The 20560-nt window shown below is 41.2% G+C and overlaps 1 protein-coding gene across 3 annotated transcripts in view; it reads right to left on the bottom strand.

The window, feature by feature from the left end:
- Positions 1–20560, bottom strand: part of LOC124130846 (polypeptide N-acetylgalactosaminyltransferase 5-like) — a 390720-nt gene that overhangs the window by 278674 nt on the left and 91486 nt on the right. Inside the window, exon 3 of one of the 3 annotated variants that reach the window (XM_046493866.2) lies at positions 16495–16600. The exons of the other annotated variants lie outside the window; for them this stretch is intronic. The gene's annotated coding sequence lies outside the window, so the exon portion shown is untranslated. The remainder of the gene's footprint in view (positions 1–16494; positions 16601–20560) is intronic. 3 annotated transcript variants of the gene reach the window in all.

A 20560-nucleotide genomic window follows, 5' to 3' on the forward strand; every position in this document is an offset into this window, starting at 1 on the left:
GTGTGGTTGCTTGTATTAGTTTGGACTGATGCCAATTTATAGTGCTAGCACACTGAGATACCATGCTGCAGATTAACATGAATACCCAACTCAGACACAGTCCTTGCTTTAGCTCCTTAATGCTCAGCGCCAGACAGGGTAACAACAATCACCATCTTTTAACGTCTTTTGGTATGACACGGCCAGGGATTGAACCCCGGACCTTACGCTCAGGCAGCCTGGGTTGTATACTCCCTAGGGAGCTGAATGGAAATGAATGTACAGAGATCTGTTGACATGGGTAATAATTGTACATGTATGTGAATTAGCACTATTCATTATTTACAATATCATTTGGCAGCATGGCTACTGAGGTTTGTTGGGTCTTGTCTCACACTGCAACACATGCAGAGTCTTTTTAACCAAATGATTTTGTTAGATATGTACCTAAGTTCACCCAGCAGTGAAAGAGTACCCCGTTGGATGAGATTGTAATGTGAGTGTTAACCTTAACAGGCCGCTTGGATTGTATACTCCCCAGGGAGCTGAAAATGAAATCGAGTGTACACTGATCCATTGACTGGGGTAATAATAGTGTAGCGAGCATGACCCTGACACTGTGATATGGAGATACAGCGCAATATAAATGACCTATCATCATCATCATCATCATCATCATCATTTTTATCATCATTTTTATCATCGTCATCATCATACTCATTTTTATCCTCATCATCATTTTTATCCTCATCATTATTATCGTCATCCTCATCATCATTTTATCATCATCATCATCATTTTTATCATCGTCATCATCATACTCATTTTTATCATCATCATCATTTTTATCCTCATCATTTTTATCGTCATCCTCATCATCATTTTATCATCATCATTTTTATCATCATCATCATTTTTATCATCATTTTTATCAGCAGCATCATTTTTATCATCATCATCATTACATTCATGATCTGACTAAATACCAACACACTACGCCCTTTAGAACATTCAAACCACAGCTCCATCCTCCAACCGCAATGTGGGACCTTCATTACTACTTTAGACACACTTCTTTAACTTTTGCACTCTGCCTTACCACAGCCGTATATCCAAATACATCACTGTCACAGTTCCCCAACTTATTGTAATTTCCATTCTTTTGAGGACATGTTGGGTATCATTGTTGTCTCTTTAACTTAACTCGATGATGCCGCAAAGTCTAACTCACTGACCGTTCTGACACCACCAGTCTCGAATCTGACCAAAGTTCACAGTTTCCGTATCTGCAAAAGACCGATTGCGTCTTAACAGCTTCGATATTGCACTTTCATTTCTTTGGAGTGATAGAGCACATCTCTGGTGAATTTTGTGCAAGATTTTCCGAGAGATTGGACAAATTAATAAAAATGAAATTGACGAGATGTCATTGAAATGTACAAGCTTTCCTTCAATCAGTGCTTATAGACAATCGAAGAGTAGGAAACGATGTGCAGGTGATGGAATTACGAGCTTTTCATGCACTACACTGAAAGATGGGCGTTTGATTAAATGACTTGCAATTCGATCAGCAATGAAAATGGACATTAGATTGACACGATGAACAGGAAATTGATGATGAATTATGGGTATTTTCTACATAACTGGCCACATAATCTCCTGTCAAACTGCGGTAGAATGTGATTATTCTGTTATCAATTTGATAAGACCGAAACCTAGAGCTGCCTATACACCAAGATAAGGTATTGGATATCAAAAGATACGACATCTACCGTATTAGATGTAATAACAGCGATATTTGCTAATATATTGGCTAGGGAACAATCCCAATTAGCACCCCTTCCAATTGATCAACGTACACAAGAGTTATTTATTTGTGTTTAATACGCACTCATGTGTTATATGCACCCTTAATTATGGGCAATTAAATTCTGGAAAAATATATCTGTCGCATATAAACAGTTCAGGCCGTCAGCATAAACCACAAAATTTATCTTTCAACTCTGGTTTTTTTCCACCAAAATAATATTCTAACAAGAGCTCCCTATTTCTAATTTTGAGAGCGCCCCAGGCGCTTATTACGTTGAATACGATGATACATTTTTTGTTAAATCTAATCAATACAAATGGGTTGACAGAACAAAAGATGAGAAAGAAGGCATGATCGACATGGATACAAAGACTGCCATCCTTATCAAGAGACTTCTGACATGTACACAAGGTTTGACTGAACACAAAATACTGCATCCTGTACTCAAAGTGAGTGAGTTATGTTTATCACCGCTTTTAACAGTATTCCAGTTATATCGCGGCATGTCAGCTTAATGTGGGAGGAAAGCCCAAAGTGATGCAGGTCTCAGACGTTTACCACTTCGGTGAAACCCACGAGCACGGGTATGATGCTGACAAACCTAGAAACATAATCGGGGTGAACCGGGATTCGAACCCACAATCCTAGGTTTCCGGCGTGCCCACTGAACACAAAGAAACAGAGATTGGCTGCAAGTCATTTGGACTGCAGGTTTCAGGGTAGAAAGGATGTCGGTTTGAATCAGATTAAATCGATATTTCAATTCTGATTTGAAATCAAATCAAAATTTGACATGTCAGATTTTCCTTGTTGCAATTCAAACATGGTGGGTGCGCAGGTAGTTGTTGTTTGACGACAAACTTGGGAATATTTCCAGTTGTTAATGGCGTTCTGTAAATAAGTCCGCGAGCCTGACCGCCGATCCATTAAGTCGCCTCTTACGACAAGCATAGGTTACTGGCGACCTGTTCTAACTTAGAATCCCCACAGGGAAACAGTGACTGAAACCATGTTTGTTTGTCTGTTTGTTTGTTTGATCTTTAACGCCGCACTCAGCAATATTCCAGCTATACAATGGAGGTCTGTAAATAATCAAGTCTGGACTGATAATCCAGTGACTGACATCATGAGCATCACTCCCTGCAATTGGGATACGATGATCAACCAAGTCAGTGAGCCTGACCACCCGATGCCGTTAGTTGCCTCTTTAAGACAAGCATTAAGTTGCCCTAGATGGTAAGCATGGGTTGCTGAAGACCTATTCTAAACCAGATCTTCACGAAAATTTCTTTTTGAGTTTGTGAGTATTTACCCACATGCTATCATTAACATTGATTAATGATAGTTTGGTTTGGGTATTCATAGTTTTCAGTCCCTTAGGGTCAGTGTATTGGTTATTAAAGCCAGTGAGTATACATATTTTAAAAAAATGCTTTTTCTCCTAATTTGTATCTGTTTTTATCATCCAAAACTGGCTCCCACAGGAGATATCGCTTGGGTGAGATCAAGCGATATCTATACTGTAGATATCGCTGCAATGAAATTGCATCACAATGCTTTGCAGACCATTGTGACGTCATTGGTTGCCATGACGTCACAATCAAATGACATCACTAATGGCTCTGCTACTGAAGCTGTTAGCAGTACTAAGTACACTTAAGACACTGCTTATTACTTTCTACAAACTGAAAAAGTTGGAAGAATGATGTTGGATGATAAATAAAATCTCACCCTCGTGTCTTTTGATATCAAATATATCAACACTCGTTGATAAAAGTGGAAAAAATTCCTCGGCATGCCTCGGAGTTTTCCAACTTTTATCAACTCGTGTTGATATATTTGGTATCAAAAGACACTGGGGTGAGATTTTCTATATGTACTAACCCAAGTGGGACAGATATCGTGTGTACAAGATTGTATATGAGACGCCAGCATTTGATCGTAAATAAATATCACTATGTAAAGCTGAAAAGGTTCCAACTGGCAATCACACAATATTGCAGTATTTTTTTTCCAGATTTATTTTCCATATGTACTTGTACGCAAACAAGTCAAAAATAATTGGGCAATGGTGATTTATTTTGCGCATTTTATACTTATTTATAATGCAGCTTATATGGAACTCTGACGAAGTAAGGATAAGAATTTATGGATGAACAACTTCTTTATTACAATTAAGAGCGACATTTTGATGTAGGTTCTAACACCGTTATGAAGCACGTTTCGGTGTAGGTTCTAACACTGTTTTCAAGTACTTGCTTGATAACGGTGTTAGAACCTACACCAAAACATCGCTCTTAATTGTAATACAGAAGTTGTTGATCTATAAATTCTTATCCTTATGTAGCAGGGCGTGGAGTCATCCCACAGATGACATCCTTACCTTGTCAGCTTGCTGACGGGGTTAACCTCTTTGGTCATGTGGACAAGGCGTCCGACCTCGGATCAGAAGGTCCGTGGTTCGAATCCCATCACGGGACTCGGAAATTTTATGGCCGCGACATTGGTGCCCAATGTGGGGCTGAGCACGTTCATATTAAATTTGAGCAAAATAAGCCTCAGTACCCTACTATGCGGCCCGGGACATGCCTTCTGTTGACGGGGGAGTATGTAGCAGGGCGTGGAGTCATCCCACAGATGACATCCTTACCTTGTCAGCTTGCTGACGGGGTTAATCTCTTTGGTCATGTGGACAAGGCATCCGACCTTGGATCAGAAGGTCTGTGGTTTGAATCCCATCACGGGACTCGAAAATTTTATGGCCGCGACACTTACTTAGTACTCCAACTTCTAAATGCCTATCAAAGAAGGAACTCTGACCTACCGGTAAGTACCCAAACCAACCCCCTACACACACATACCACACCCTAGTGGACACAAGCCACACCAGTTTTCATGTTCTGAATTCGTGACAAAAAATGCCTATCAACCAATCCTAATTTGAAAATCCATGCAATCAGAATAACTACATTTATTTTTTAGAAGTTGATTGAAATTCCAGAGTGAAATCAATGCAGAATGTGTCACTATTATGTGTGGAACTGAAGGCTACAGTGGTCCAAGTAAATGACACAATGAGTGAAACCAAATCAAATCGGGGGGACACTGGGATTTTTTGACAAAAAACATGGTCTCCTGTCAGTTCTATTCTCTGTGAATGTTAGTTGCGAGTTTGCGATGCCGGAAAACACATCAAGAAAACCTCCCATTTCTCAATGAAAACGCTGCCAATCGTGAGATAATGATCAGCAAAATGTTCTTGTTAAATAGATCTTGTCAAATGGTTCTAGTTATATATGTTCTTTTAATACAGAAACTTACATAGAAATGCCAATAGCTGTGAAATTGCTGTGGCGTTTAGCTCTCACTCACTCATAACCAGTAAACTGTTTGTTTGTTGTTTAATGCCACACTCAGCAATATTCCAACTATAGTCTGGAAGGTAATTTAAGGTACCGACGTTAACTACAATATCTGAAAAACTATTGGACCTACTCCAGTCAAAGTTGGTATGAGTTTACTAAACAGTCATACAAAACTGGATATTACATTTAAAGACAATCGGTGCATGAATAAAAAATCTGTCCATTTAGCTATCACTATATTTCATCAACAACCAGATCTGTTCGTCACGGGTGGAATGAGCATTCATTGAAACAGCCATCTGCATAATGCTACCCCTGCGTCACAGGGCCATATGACACAGTTGAACCAATCAACTCAACTTGAAAGGGTGCACGGGAATCAAGCACACACGAATACGGTGTTAGCGTTGGACGTCTCAACATGCGTGATTCCCGTGCACCCTTTCAAGTTGAGTTGATTGGTTCAACTGTGTCATATGGCCCTGTGGCGCATCTTTGGTGAGTGAGTGTTACTTCTTAGCTGCAGTCCTATCCCAGCAGTCTACAATTAATCATGTCTGACCTACTCTGCCCTGAAATCCCCACAGGACCTACTCTGCCCTGGAATCCCCCACAGGACCTACTCTGCCCTGAAATCCCCCACAGGACCTACTCTGCCCTGAAATCCCCACAGGACCTATTCTGCCCTGGAATCCCCCACAGGACCTACTCTGCCCTGGAATCCCCCACAGGAACTACTCTACCCTGAAATCCCCACAGGACCTATTCTGCCCTGGAATCCCCCACAGGAACTACTCTACCCTGAAATCCCCACAGGACCAATTCTGCCCTGGAATCCATACAGGATCTACTCTGTCCTGGAATCCCCCACAGGAACTACTCTACCCTGAAATCCCCACAGGACCAATTCTGCCCTGGAATCCATACAGGATCTTCTCTGTCCTGGAACCCCCCACAGGACCTACTCTGCCCTGGAATCCCCCACAGGACCTACTCTGCCCTGAAATCCCCACAGGACCTATTCTGCCCTGGAATCCCCCACAGGACCTACTCTGCCCTGGAATCCCCCACAGGAACTACTCTACCCTGAAATCCCCACAGGACCAATTCTGCTCTGGAATCCATACAGGATCTACTCTGTCCTGGAACCCCCCACAGGACCTACTCTGCCCTGGAATCCACACAGGATCTACTCTGTCCTGGAATCCCCCACAGGACCTACTCTGTCCTGGAACCCCCACAGGACCTACTCTGCCCTGGAATCCATACAGGATCTACTCTGTCCTGGAACCCCCCACAGGACCTACTCTGCCCTGGAACCCCCACAGGACCTACTCTGCCCTGGAATCCCCACAGGACCTACTCTGCCCTGGAATCCCCACAGGACCTACTCTGCCCTGGAACCCCCACAGGACCTACTCTGTCCTGGAATCCCCACAGGACCTACTCTGCCCTGGAATCCCCACAGGACCTACTCTGCCCTGGAATCCCCACAGGACCTACTCTGCCCTGGAACCCCCACAGGACCTAGTCTTCCCTGAAATCCCCACAGGACCTACTCTGCCCTGGAATCCCCACAGGACCTACTCTGTCCTGGAATCCCCACAGGACCTACTCTACCCTGAAATCCCCACAGGACCTACTCTGCCCTGGAACCCCCACAGGACCTACTCTTCCCTGGAACCCCCACAGGACCTACTCTTCCCTGGAATCCCCCACAGGAACTTCTCTGCCCTGGAATCCCTAGGGAAACAAGCCTGAGGTACTGAAGACCTGTTCTGTCCTGGAATCCCCACAGGAAGACAAGCATATGGTACTCAAGACAAATTCTGCCCTGGAATCCCCCACATGACTACTCTGCCCTGGAATCACCCACAGGACCTACTCAGCCCTGGAACCCCCATAGGGAGACACGTCTGAGGTACTGGAGGCCTGTTCTGTCCTGGAATCCCCACAGGAAGACAAGCAGGGATAGCGGGGACCTTGTCTGCCACACAATCCCCATTCCGAACAAGCCCGACACATGTAACTAACGGACAAGTTTACTAACATGATACCCTTTCTAGTAATGTTTAATAACCGGTTCAACCCAGTTCTGTCACAAAAAATCTGTAATTGCCATTATTGACATTTGGAAAACAATTTTGTTAATAACCACAAGAAAGTTTCTGTGACTGTAATCGGTGATTTGGAACAGTAAAGGGCGACATAAAAACATAATTACTTGTGTTGTATTTGATTAATTGCCGATCAGACCTGCAGCCCAGCCACACCGTCAGCCCTAGTGACTGCACATTCTGCATCCTTACCAAACCATAAATATGCTGACTTGGCACAAATGTTTTCCGAATATGGGAGTAGCGCCAATTCAATATACAATTAACATCGACTAGATGCCTGTTTAAACCTTGTTTTGACCTTCACTCTTGTTCAAGGATGATAAACAACAAACCATAAACGCCACATTGCAGAATCTAGGCTGGCAAAGGACCAAACCCACAAGTCCCAAAAAGATGCCCCCAACTCAAATTAAGGCCAAACAAGCATCAATATGTCCGTGAATGTATATTTTTATGCATCAGTTCACACATCTACAAGGGTGTATTTAGGCACTTCAAGAAAGTCAGTTCACCCTTAGCAGTTGTGATTTATCCATCCTTACATTTCAGCACCAATTTTCACTAATTCAGATCAATCAAAAAACCTAAAGATCTCCCGACAACTGCTTCACAAAAAACATTCTCAAATCAGGAACCCCAGTACTTGACTAGCATCTGTAATAATTGAAGTCTTTCAAACGAGTAACAATTTTTTTCAAACTCTCCTATCAAAACCTTTTCACCAAAATGAACTCATAGGGATAAAAAATGACAAAATCGCTTAAATTACTCAAATTTCCTCAGTGGTTCATTTGAAAACCAGATCGGATTTTTCTACTTCGTTGAGACAGCTGGTACAGAGGTTGTGATTACACTGGCCTAATCAGAAGGGGGGCTGGAATATCAAGAAGGCGTTTGGAAACGGATTTCTGAGTAAGAAATTATTAATGATACAAGGCCGTTTAGATTGCAGTGGTATCTGAACCATCCGATCTGGAGGTGAGAAAGTGATCAATGAGGACGAAGACGAAGGGACCTGTTAGCAACTTTTTTTTCGGAGCTGCAGAAAAATGGAGTCCATAAATAAAACTTATCACGGACCCCTACTCACGGCATCCACCATAGGCCTGAGTTATTGGCAAATCAATAGCTTAAGGGAAGACGGCAAACTTGGCCGGATTAATGGCACAAAAAGAACGTCGTTGATGGCTTACTTAGCAAATTTCTGTATCGGCTGCCAGATTTGTAGCTGAAGACATTAAAGCTCGAAGGGTTTATTTTGATTAGTGTCTTGTTATTGCATTTGTTTATAGCCCGGCATGGGTCGTTCATGCTTGGATAGGTTCGAGGATTATAAACCCTCACATCTGAGGGATGGTCTTTGATAAGTACGTTTGCGTAGAGCTCGAGCCATAAATCTTTGAATGAGTGAGTGAGTCATTCATGCTTGGTAGATCTCGAATCTTCACCTTCTGAGATCCTTGGAGTGAGTGAGTTAAAAATGTCACATTGTCATTATTTTGACCATATAGCGATGATAGCCTTGGATAAAGAAGGAATGTGTAGAGCTCTAGCCATTGATCTGCTATTGAGTGAAAGAGTGACTGAATTTGTGAGTGATTGAGTGAATGAATGTGTATGAGTGAGTAAGTTTGTAAGAGTGGCCGAGTGCTTATGAGTGAATGAATGTGTATGAGTGAGTAAGTTTGTAAGAGTGGCCGAGTGCTTATGAGTGAATGAAGGTGTATGAGTGAGTAAGTTTGTAAGAGTGGCTGAGTGCTTATGAGTGAATGAATGTATATGAGTAAGTTTGTAAGAGTGGCTGAGTGCTTATGAGTGAATGTGTATGAGTGAGTAAGTTTGTAAGAGTGGCCGAGTGCTTATGAGTGAATGAATGAGTGCATGAGTGAGAGGAAGAGTGCATTAGTGAGAGGAAGAGTGCATGAGTGAGAAGAAGAGTCCATGAGTGAGAGGAAGAGTCCATGAGTGAGAGGAAGAGCACATGAGAGGAAGAGCACATGAGTGAGAAGAGTCCATGAGTGAGAGGAAGAGTGCATGAGAGAAAGAGCACATGAGTGAGAAGAAGAGTCCATGAGTGAGAGGAAGAGTGCATGAGTGAAAGGAAGAGTGCATGAGTGAGAGGAAGAGCACATGAGAAGAAGAGCACATGAGTGAGAAGAAGAGTCCATGAGTGAGAGGAAGAGTGCATGGATGAGAGGAAGTGTCCATTAGTGAGAGGAAGAGTGCATGAGTGAGAGGAAGAGTCCATGAGTGAGAGGAAGAGCGCATGAGTGAGAGGAAGAGAGTGCATGAGTGAGAGGAAGAGTGCGTGAGTGAGAGGAAGAGTCCATGAGTGAGAGGAAGAGTGCATGAGTGAAAGGAAGAGTGCATGAGTGAGAGGAAGAGCACATGAGAAGAAGAGCACATGAGTGAGAAGAAGAGTCCATGAGTGAGAGGAAGAGTGCATGGATGAGAGGAAGTGTCCATGAGTGAGAGGAAGAGTGCATGAGTGAGAGGAAGAGTCCATGAGTGAGAGGAAGAGCGCATGAGTGAGAGGAAGAGAGTGCATGAGTGAGAGGAAGAGTGCATGAGTGAGAGGAAGAGTCCATGAGTGAGAGGAAGAGTGCATGAGTGAAAGGAAGAGTGCATGAGTGAGAGGAAGAGCACATGAGAAGAAGAGCACATGAGTGAGAAGAAGAGTCCATGAGTGAGAGGAAGAGTGCATGAGTGAGAGGAAGAGTCCATGAGTGAGAGGAAGAGCGCATGAGTGAGAGGAAGAGAGTGCATGAGTGAGAGGAAGAGTGCATGAGTGAGAGGAAGAGTCCATGAGTGAGAGGAAGAGTCCATGGATGAGAGGAAGTGTCCATGAGTGAGAGGAAGAGTGAATGAGTGAGAGGAAGAGTCCATGAGTGAGAGGAAGAGCGTATGAGTGAGAGGAAGAGAGTGCATGAGTGAGAGGAAGAGTGCATGAGTGAGAGGAAGAGTCCATGAGAGAAGAAGGGTCCATGAGTGAGAGGAAGAGTGCATGCATGAGAGGAAGAGTCCATGAGTGAGAGGAAGAGTCCATGAGTGAGAAGAAGAGTCCATGAGTGAAAGGAAGAGTCCATGAGTGAGAGGAAGAGTCCATGAGTGAGAGGAAGAGTCCATGAGTGAGAGGAAAAATGCATGAGTGAGTGGAAGAATGCATGAATGAGTGGAAGAATGAATGAGTGAAATAGTCCAACAATCCACACCTTCTCTGCACCAGCAGCCCTTGTGACCACTTGATCCACATCCAGTCCGATGAACACAACCACTTTAATCACTCCAAATCCACCACAAGTCCCAGAGGTTTCGAGAGAAAACTAATTTGCCTGTTTGTAACACTGACAGTTGGATACCATCATTCAGGTTAGCAAATTAAAAAAAAATACTTGACCTTTATCTGAGACAAGGTGGTTTTTCCCAAAGGTTAAAGACACGCCTGTATCTACACAGTAGACTGCTATCACTTTGGGGAGATTGAGGGTGAGTACACAACAGGGAGACATATATGTGAATACAGTCAAACTTTCCTATTCTATGGTTTACAAAAAAAATATGCAAAACCGTTTAAAGTTCAGGGAGTTTAATATTCTAGTTTATTTGTTTGTTTGCTGTTCAACGCCACACTCATCAATATTCCAGTATATGATAGCGAATCTGCATATCTGGACCAGATAATCCAGTGACAGACAACATGAGCATCGATCTACGCAACTGGGATAGTCAGTGATCCCGTTAGTTGCCTCTTACGACAAGCATAGTATCCTTTTACGGCAAGCTTGGGTTGCTGAAGACCCATTCTGACCTGGATCTTCATGGGTCTACTATTCTGGTAGTTCTGCCAGAGAAAGGCTTTGCCCTCTTTATTAGATGTCTGCGATGTTTAAAAACATGCATTTTATGATGTGTCAATAAAAATATTTGAATGGCATTTAGAAGTGATACACATAAGAGAGAGAATTGATGGATGTTTCGGAGTATATGCTTACTCCTTCATTAAACGGAAGAGAGAATTGATGGATGTTTCGGAGTATATGCTTACTCCTTCATTAAACCGAAGAGAGAATTGATGGTATTTCAGAGTATATGCTTACTCCTTCATTAAACCGAAGAGAGAATTGATGGATGTTTCGGAGTATATGCTTACTCCTTCATTAAACCGAAGAGAGAGAATTTATGGATGTTTCGGAGTTTATGCTTACTCCTTCATTAAACCGAAGAGAGAGAATTTATGGATGTTTCAGAGTATATGCTTACTCCTTCATTAAATCAAAGAGAGAATTGATGGATGTTTCTGAGTATATGCTTACTCCTTCATTAAACCAAAGAGAGAGAATTGATGGATGTTTCTGAGTATATGCTTACTCCTTCATTAAACCAAAGAGAGAGAATTGATGGATGTTTCGGAGTATATGCTTACGCCTTCATTAAACTGAAGAGAGAGAATTTATGGATGTTTCGGGGTATATGCTTACTCTTTTATTAAACTGAAGAGAGAGAATTTATGGATGTTTCGGAGTATATGCTTACTCCTTCATTAAATCGAAAAGAGTGAATTTATGGATGTTTCGGAGTATATGCTTACGCCTTCATTAAACTGAAGAGAGAGAATTTATGGATGTTTCGGGGTATATGCTTACTCTTTTATTAAACTGAAGAGAGAGAATTTATGGATGTTTCGGAGTTTATGCTTACTCCTTCATTAAACCGAAGAGAGAGAATTTATGGATGTTTCAGAGTATATGCTTACTCCTTCATTAAATCGAAAAGAGTGAATTTATGGAGAGAGAAATTATGAGGAACAACATTTCAGAGTATATGCTGACTCCTTCATCAGTTTCATAAAGGAGTAAGCATATACTCTGAAACATTGTGTTCCTCACAAAAAAGAAGTTGACATCCATAAATTCTCTCTCTTCATTAAAAATGTTTAATATTAAAACAACAACACATGCAGTTAATGGATCGGTGTGCACTAACATTTCATACTGAACTTCCTTGGGAGTATACAATCCAAGCTGCCTTTCGGCACCACGCTGTTTGAATTCACATTAACAACTGATCCTACCGGGTACCCATTCACTGCTGGGTGAACAGAGGCTTTTTGAAACACTTGTAATTGAGCACTATGGAGCACCATATGTTTTAGAAGCAATCATTCAGTTTGACGATATGGCTGAAATATTGCCGATGTGATGTTAAATTTTAACTCACTCACTCATTCAGTTTGAGGTGAGGCAGGACCAAAGCACTGGTAACTCTCAGAAATCAAACCTTCAAAGCATCAACACTTAATCGCATCAAAATGAGATATTTTGCTCTGAAACAATATTTCTCTGCTTGAAGAGTCTGACCCAGACAATCTAGTGATTGAAAATGTCAGCGACAATCCATGCTGTCATGATGTGAGGACACGCAATCAACTAGTGCTGGCTACCAATACAGATCACAGATACAATAATCGTTAACTAAATATCGATCAATTATAGATAAATATCAAAGAAGTAACTTCTGAGCAAATACGCAAAAGAAATTCCGAAAGAAATCAATATATTTCACTCCATGTTGAGTGGTGGCACATTTACGCATTGATTACTTTGTGGACTTTAAGATATAACAAAAACAGTTATTTTCTGTCTTCAGCAATATGTATCCTTGTACAAAATGTAAATATTTTCTCATTTTCATAATAATCATCATGATCAGCATGAGGTAAATCAAGGCCATTGCAAACATATAACAGCATTCTGCAAATAAATAATTCAAATCAAGAACCCAAGAGCACCAAACAACTCAAGGTTAAAACAACAAGCTGTTTCTGATTACACAAAGTCACTACATTATTGTTATATTCATTTATAAATTGAATAACGAATATATCAAAAATTATAACCCCCAAGGTTACATGATCAATGGTTCTCTTTAAAGCAACAACACCCCTTCAAAATATGCCCCAAAAGCAATAATAATTCAACGATGAGTTCTCCAAGTTTGGCATATTTCATTGACTCTTTTCAGGAACGTTTTTTTTAAGAATCCAGATTTTCAAACAGAAGTCAACACGGTCAATGAAACTTGTACCCATTCTTTAACAAACCTTTAGCCCTAGGATTCATGTGATAACATATTATTTCAACACACAATCAGACTGGTCAATGCTTGAACCTGATTGGTCAATGCTCGACTCAGATTGGTCAATGCTCGATGCCGATTGGTCGTGCTCCACTCCGATTGGTCAATGCTCGACTCTGACTGGTAAATGCTTGACTCCGATTGGTCATAGCTCGACTCCAACTGGTCAATGCTCCACTTTGGCCGGCCTTAATGTGTAATTTAAAATTTCCTAGGATTCCGGTTTACCCCCACAACCAAACAAAAAATGTCCCACCTGCTTGAAGGAAGCCATCAAGTTATTTCTGGAACTTTCAGAAATTGTAACGTGATTTTTTGGCAAACACCTCTTTAAACCCGAGGCTATAATAATCAGCTGACTGTCACAGGTCGAAACCTCAGGTAACAGGTTGGCCTCCAGGCAAGGGATTATTTGAGAGTTTGATGACAAGGCCAAAGTAAAGAAATTTTTAGGTTTTCATTGACAGTTTTTTCTTAGATGTTGGGAAGAAGGCATTTTATTTTTTTAAGTATTTTTAATTTGCGGACAATAAAATTATGTGTTTGGAATGGAGTACAAAGGGGATAAAAGTCTAATAATTAATTTATCATGGCCTTCGACCTTAGCTTTGATATATACTACTCAAAAGAAGTTAAAGAAAATATGATTCTTTCATTGTATATATTTATTCAGTCATAGCATGACAGATAAACTAGAGTAGTACGAAATATCGGGTGTTCTTTAATTTCTTTTGGGTAGTATATTTGGCAACAAATAGAAGTTTATTACCAACTTCATGTGTTCTTGTGAGAAAACTTGATTATAAAACAATCGTTTGGAATGGTTGGATCAAGGATGTCTTGAGAAATAAGAATACGTTTTTAGAAAGTCCTTTTTTATCAATCCCAAATTGAATATAAAGATATGCCATTCTGCTTGGCGGAAGTGAGACTGTTATAATTTATATATTGTTTGGTCAATTATGTTATTTAATGCCACAATATTCCATCGATATGACAGCCGCCTGCAAATGTATATATTATGAGTGTGATTGGTATTACCGACCTCTTTCTTCAGAATCTTTTTTCTGATCCTCAAAATTCGGCTTATCCGCGGTCATATACGGTATGAACAACACCAATTATTGCCAGGGTATGACGACATGCAATAAACCGAGACTGACCCCCCTCCCCCGATCCCTTTTGTCGCCTCTTAGGGATGGGACGTGAAACTTGGATACATGGGTTGATTGGTATGCCCTGGACCGTTGTTAGTCACGTGATATACGTGTATTATGTAATGACAAATATTATCTAGAACTCTATGGTTACACTACAAGTCACTAATGTTCGCATTTCATTCTGACTATGAAAAAAATTCCTTCTGGCTTTTATATGATTGAATAAAGATAAAACTTCAGTCAACTTCAGTGTTTGCATGACCAGATCGTTTTATACCAGTGTCTAAAGACACATTTTGCCAGGGCTACAGTCAAACCTTCCCCAATCGGACAGTTGGTACCTGTCTCTTGAGACCTATACAGCTGGTAGCGGGGGCTGGGTGGGGGGATGGGGGGGTGGTGGTGGTTGTGTAATAGGGGTGGGTACCTGGGTAGGAAATTTGGACTCGTCCCAGCCCTATCACCTCTTCTGACCAGTATAGTTTGCTTGGGACAAATTTGAACCCATAAGCCCATGGGTACTTTATGTTACATATAAAACGTTTGTAATGTAGATTGATCTGGAAGATTCAATAGCGAATGAGTGAGTGAGTATAACAGCATTCATTAATATCAGGGCATGTCAAGTTAATGTGGGTTTCACCACACTGGCAAAACCTGCATCACTTGAGGCTTTCCTCCCACATTAAGCTGACATGCCATGAGGTAACTTGAATACTGTTAAAAGTGGCTTAAACTAAACTAACTCATGACATCCATAAGATTGGAATATCCATCAGTAATGACAATAAGATCGTCATATCTAAACATTTGCAGGATCTGAGTGAGTATGGTTTTACACAGCTTAAAGCAATATTCCAGCAATAGCATGGCGGGGGACACCAGAAATGGGCTTCACACTACACCCATGTTGGGAATCAAACCTGGGTCGCCCCGATTATGTTTCTAGGTTTGTCAGCACCATATCCGTGCTCGCGGGTTTCACCGAAGTGGTAAACGTCTCAGACCTGCATCACTTCGGGCTTTCCTCCCCCATTAAGCTGACACACCGTGATATAACTGGAATACTGTTAAAAGCAGCTATACCAACTCACTCACTGACTTTTAGAAATATTCCAGCAATAGCACAGCGGGGGACACCAGAAATGGGTTTCACACACTGCACCCATGTCGGAAATCGAACCCGGGTCCTCGGTGTGACAAGAGAAAGCTTTAACCACTAGGCTACCTGACTGCCCCTGCAGTATCTGGGTCATATCAAGGAACTTGTGTTGATTCTTATCACTATGGAAGGAGTAATTATCTCGTTTGATTAAAAAGAGGAATGGTAAATTGGTAAGGCAATATATATTGGTATATAGCAACAGTATCACACAACAACACAGATACTGTTGTTTCAAAGCTTAAAGACTTTCCACCTTCGACTCTTAATTACTTTGGACTGCCACCGTGGTCTAGTGGTAGAGCGTCTGCCCAGAGAGCGGAAGGTCCGGGGTTCAATCCCCAGCCGCGTCATACCAAAAGAAGTTAAAATATGGTATTTGGTGTTACCCTGTCTGGCACTCGGCATTTAGGGGCTAAAACAAGGACTGGTCGGCTCTGAGTCAGTATACTGTGTCTGAGTGGGGTATTCATGTTAAACCACGGCATGGTATCTCAGTGGGCTAACACTATAAATCGGCATGAGTCCGGACTAGTACAAGCAGCCACACACACACAAGTGCATGCCTGTCGCTATATAAGTGCAATAATCTTGGACGCGACATTAAACCCCTATTTCACCTCACCTCTTAATTACTTGGAACGTTCAAATCATGTACTTTGTACTGACTTCAGTAAACAAACTTAAAATATCTTGCCCTTGTGTTAAGTCAGGGCAATGTTGACGGAACACCAAGCGACAGATTTGCTGAACAAACACTCACCTCTTGTCCGGAGATTACCGAAGTTTCATATGTCCTTGCTCAGCATATTGACCCTGAGTGCACATTACGCTGAGGTTGACGATTGTGTGCCAACTGCATTTGCAATCTGCTAAAACAATTGTTTTGTAACAGTCATCACTGGAATGGAATGCACAGCTTTACAAAAGGGGCTTGGACTTGTGACGTCATGGTTTATAATATGAAACTGGTTTCAGAGATAATTAATTACAGATCAAACAAATTACAGATCAAACATATTAAATTCAGTCAAGTACAAATGAAGCTAAAATTACAAAGAGAAGGCTTTTATGGATTTAACACATCATCAATTAGACAACCTATCAGACATGCATCCATCAACCCATCCAACAGACCATCTATTAGACCATCCATCAACCCATGCATTAGACCACTTATCAGATCATCCATCAGACCATCTATTAGGCCATCCATCAACCCATGCATTAGACGACCTATCAGATCGTCCATCCATTTTCTGTCCACTGACAATTGTGTGTTCTATCCACTGACAAGTGTGTATTCTATCCATTGACAGGTGTGTATTCTATCCACTGACAAGTGTGTGTTCTATCCACTGACAGGTGTGTATTCTATCCACTGACAAGTGTGTATTCTATCCACTGACAAGTTTGTATTCTTCCACTGACAAGTGTGTATTCTATCCACTGACAAGTGTGTGTTCTATCCACTGACAAGTGTGTATTCTATCCACTGACAGGTGTGTATTCTAGCCACTGACAGGTGTGTATTCTATCCACTGACAAGTGTGTATTCTATCCACTGACAGGTGTGTATTCTATCCACTGACAAGTGTGTATTCTATCCACTGACAAGTTTGTATTCTATCCACTGACAAGTGTGTATTCTATCCACTGACAAGTGTGTATTCTATCCACTGACAGGTGTGTATTCTATCCACTGACAAGTGTGTATTCTATCCACTGACAAGTGTGTATTCTATCCACTGACAGGTGTGTATTCTATCCACTGACAGGTGTGTATTCTATCCAGTGACAAGTGTGTATTCTATCCACTGACAAGTGTGTATTCTATCCACTGACAGGTGTGTATTCTATCCACTGACAAGTGTGTATTCTATCCACTGACAAGTGTGCATTCTATCCACTGACAAGTGTGTATTCTATCCACTGACAAGTGTGTGTTCTATCCACTGACAAGTGTGTATTCTATCCACTGACAAGTGTGTATTCTATCCACTGACAAGTGTGTATTCTATCCACTGACAAGTGTGCATTCTATCCAGTGACAAGTGTGTATTCTATCCACTGACAAGTGTGTGTTCTATGCACTGACAAGTGTGTATTCTATCCACTGACAAGTGTGTATTCTATGCACTGACAAGTGTGTATTCTATCCACTGATAAGTGTGTGTTCTGTCCACTGACAAGTGTGTATTCTATGCACTGACAAGTGTGTATTCTATCCACTGATAAGTGTGTGTTCTATCCACTGACAAGTGTGTGTTCTATCCACTGACAAGTGTGTGTTCTATCAACTGACAAGTGTGTATTCTTCCACTGACAAGTGTGTATTCTATCCACTGACAAGTGTGTGTTCTATCCACTGACAAGTGTGTATTCTAGCCACTGACAAGTGTGTATTCTATCCACTGACAAGTGTGTGTTCTATCCACTGACAAGTGTGTATTCTAGCCACTGACAAGTGTGTATTCTAGCCACTGACAAGTGTGCATTCTAGCCACTGACAAGTGTGTATTCTAGCCACTGACAAGTGTGCATTCTATCCACTGACAAGTATGTATTCTAGCCACTGACAAGTGTGTATTCTATCCACTGACAAGTGTGTATTCTAGCCACTGACTAGTGTGTATTCTAGCCACTGACTAGTGTGTATCCTATTCTCCCAGGCTCTGCACAGTGACAGTTGTTCCCAACTGAGAACATAACCAATGCCCCATCCACTTCTCAATGGAGCCTTTGTCGTCTATGTGCAGCTACAGCCTAAAACTTACATATTAATTCTTTTTTGCGTTATTGTTCAAATAATCTATTTTTAGCCAATAGTTGTGGTGGGGCTGTCCTTTCAATTCAAGCCCATGCATGTTTTCACAAACCGTACGGTAATAAATCGCTTGATATGGATTGGATTTCTAACATCAAGTAGAATTATATAAAAATGTTTCTAATCTTGTTCGCTTAAACTGGCAGCAGATTTCACTTCAAACCATGTCTCTGATGATTGCTTCTCTGATATTTAAACTGATTGGAACATTATTTCAAACCCAAAATTGTAAATCAGTCTATTTATTTTGTTAACACCAACAACTGATTTCCTGGAAATACCTTCTCCAAATTATCAAACAACATTTATCCCTTCAAGGCATGACAGAATACTCGACCACAAAACCCCTTGTCCAAACTGAGCACACCATGCTGAAGTTTATTCCAGCCCCTAAAAAGATTTGTCCCTCGCGTTAAATAAAACTGTGGCATTATTCTTTGGTGACGTCATGGACAATGCCTGTTATCTTAAACTGCCCCTATTTGTATTACAAAACACAGAAAACAAAAGCATCATGGGAATTTGCAGTGTCATTAACAGTTGCAATGTACACAATTCTACGTTGTTTTCTTTACAAAAACCCACATCCTGCACTAAACAGGATGCATCTGTGAAATGAAAAATTATAAATTGACGATTCTTTCATTTATACACTCATTTTTTAACATCAAACACTTCTGTAATTGTGTTGGACTGAAAAGTATTACATTGTGAAAGATGTTTCTGAAATCAATTCATTAAGAAGAAGTTACCACCAAACATGTAATCAATTGATGTCAAGCTTTTGACTGACTGTGTTGAAAGTGAGTGTGTGAATATTGTTTCCCAATGCAGCTGTGATAATCCAGCTTTATCACGCCAGGCTGTGAATAATCCAGCTTTATCACGCCAGGCTGTGAATAATCCAGCTTTATCACGCCAGGCTGTGAATAATCCAGCTTCATCATGCCAGGCTATGAATAATCAAGCTTTATCATGCCAGGTTGTGATAATCCAGCTTTATCATGCCAGGCTGTGAATAATCCAGCTTTATCAAACCAGGCTGTGAATAATCCAGCTTCATCACGCCAGGCTATGAATAATCAAGCTTTATCATGCCAGGTTGTGATAATCCAGCTTTATCATGCCACATTGTGAAAAATCCAGCTTTATCATGCCAGGCTGTGATAATCCAGCTTTATCATGCCAGGTTGTGAATAATCCAGCTTTATCAAGCCAGGCTGTGAATTATCCAGTTTTATCACACCAGGCTATGAATAATCCAGCTTTATCATGCCAGGCTGTGAATAATCCAGCTTTATCATGCCAGGCTGTGATAATCCAGCTTTATCATACCAGGTTGTGAATAATCCAGCTTTATCAAGCCAGGCTGTGAATTATCCAGCTTTATCACACCAGGCTATGAATAATCCAGCTTTATCATGCCAGGCTGTGAATTATCCAGTTTTATCACACCAGGCTATGAATAATCCAGCTTTATCATGCCAGGCTGTGAATAATCCATCTTTATCATGCCAGGCTGTGATAATCGAGCTTTATCATGCCAGGCTGTGAATAATCCAGCTTTATCACTTCAGTGAGTGAGTGTGTGAATATTGTTTCCCAATGCAGCTGTGATAATCCACCTTTATCACGCCAGAATGTGAAAAATCCAGCTTTATCACGCCAGGTTGTGAATAATCCATCTTTATCATGCCAGGCTGTGAAAAATCCAGTTTTATCAAGCCAGGCTGTGAATTTTCCAGTTTTATCACACCAGGCTATGAATAATCCATCTTTATCATGCCAGGCTGTGAATAATCCAGCTTTATCACGCCAGGCTATGAATAATCAAGCTTTATCACTTCAGTCCAGGCTGTGAATAATCCAGCTTTATCATGCCAGGCTGTGATAATTCTGCTGTATCACTCCAGGTTGTGAATAATCCAGCTTTATCACACCAGGCTGTGAATAATCAAGCTTAATCACGCCAGGCTGTAAATAATCCAGCTTCATCATGCCA

The sequence above is a fragment of the Haliotis rufescens genome, unplaced genomic scaffold (assembly GCF_023055435.1).
Source record: "Haliotis rufescens isolate VD_foot unplaced genomic scaffold, xgHalRufe1.0.p SCAF_10, whole genome shotgun sequence".
NCBI classification, from domain to species: Eukaryota; Metazoa; Mollusca; class Gastropoda; order Lepetellida; family Haliotidae; genus Haliotis; species Haliotis rufescens.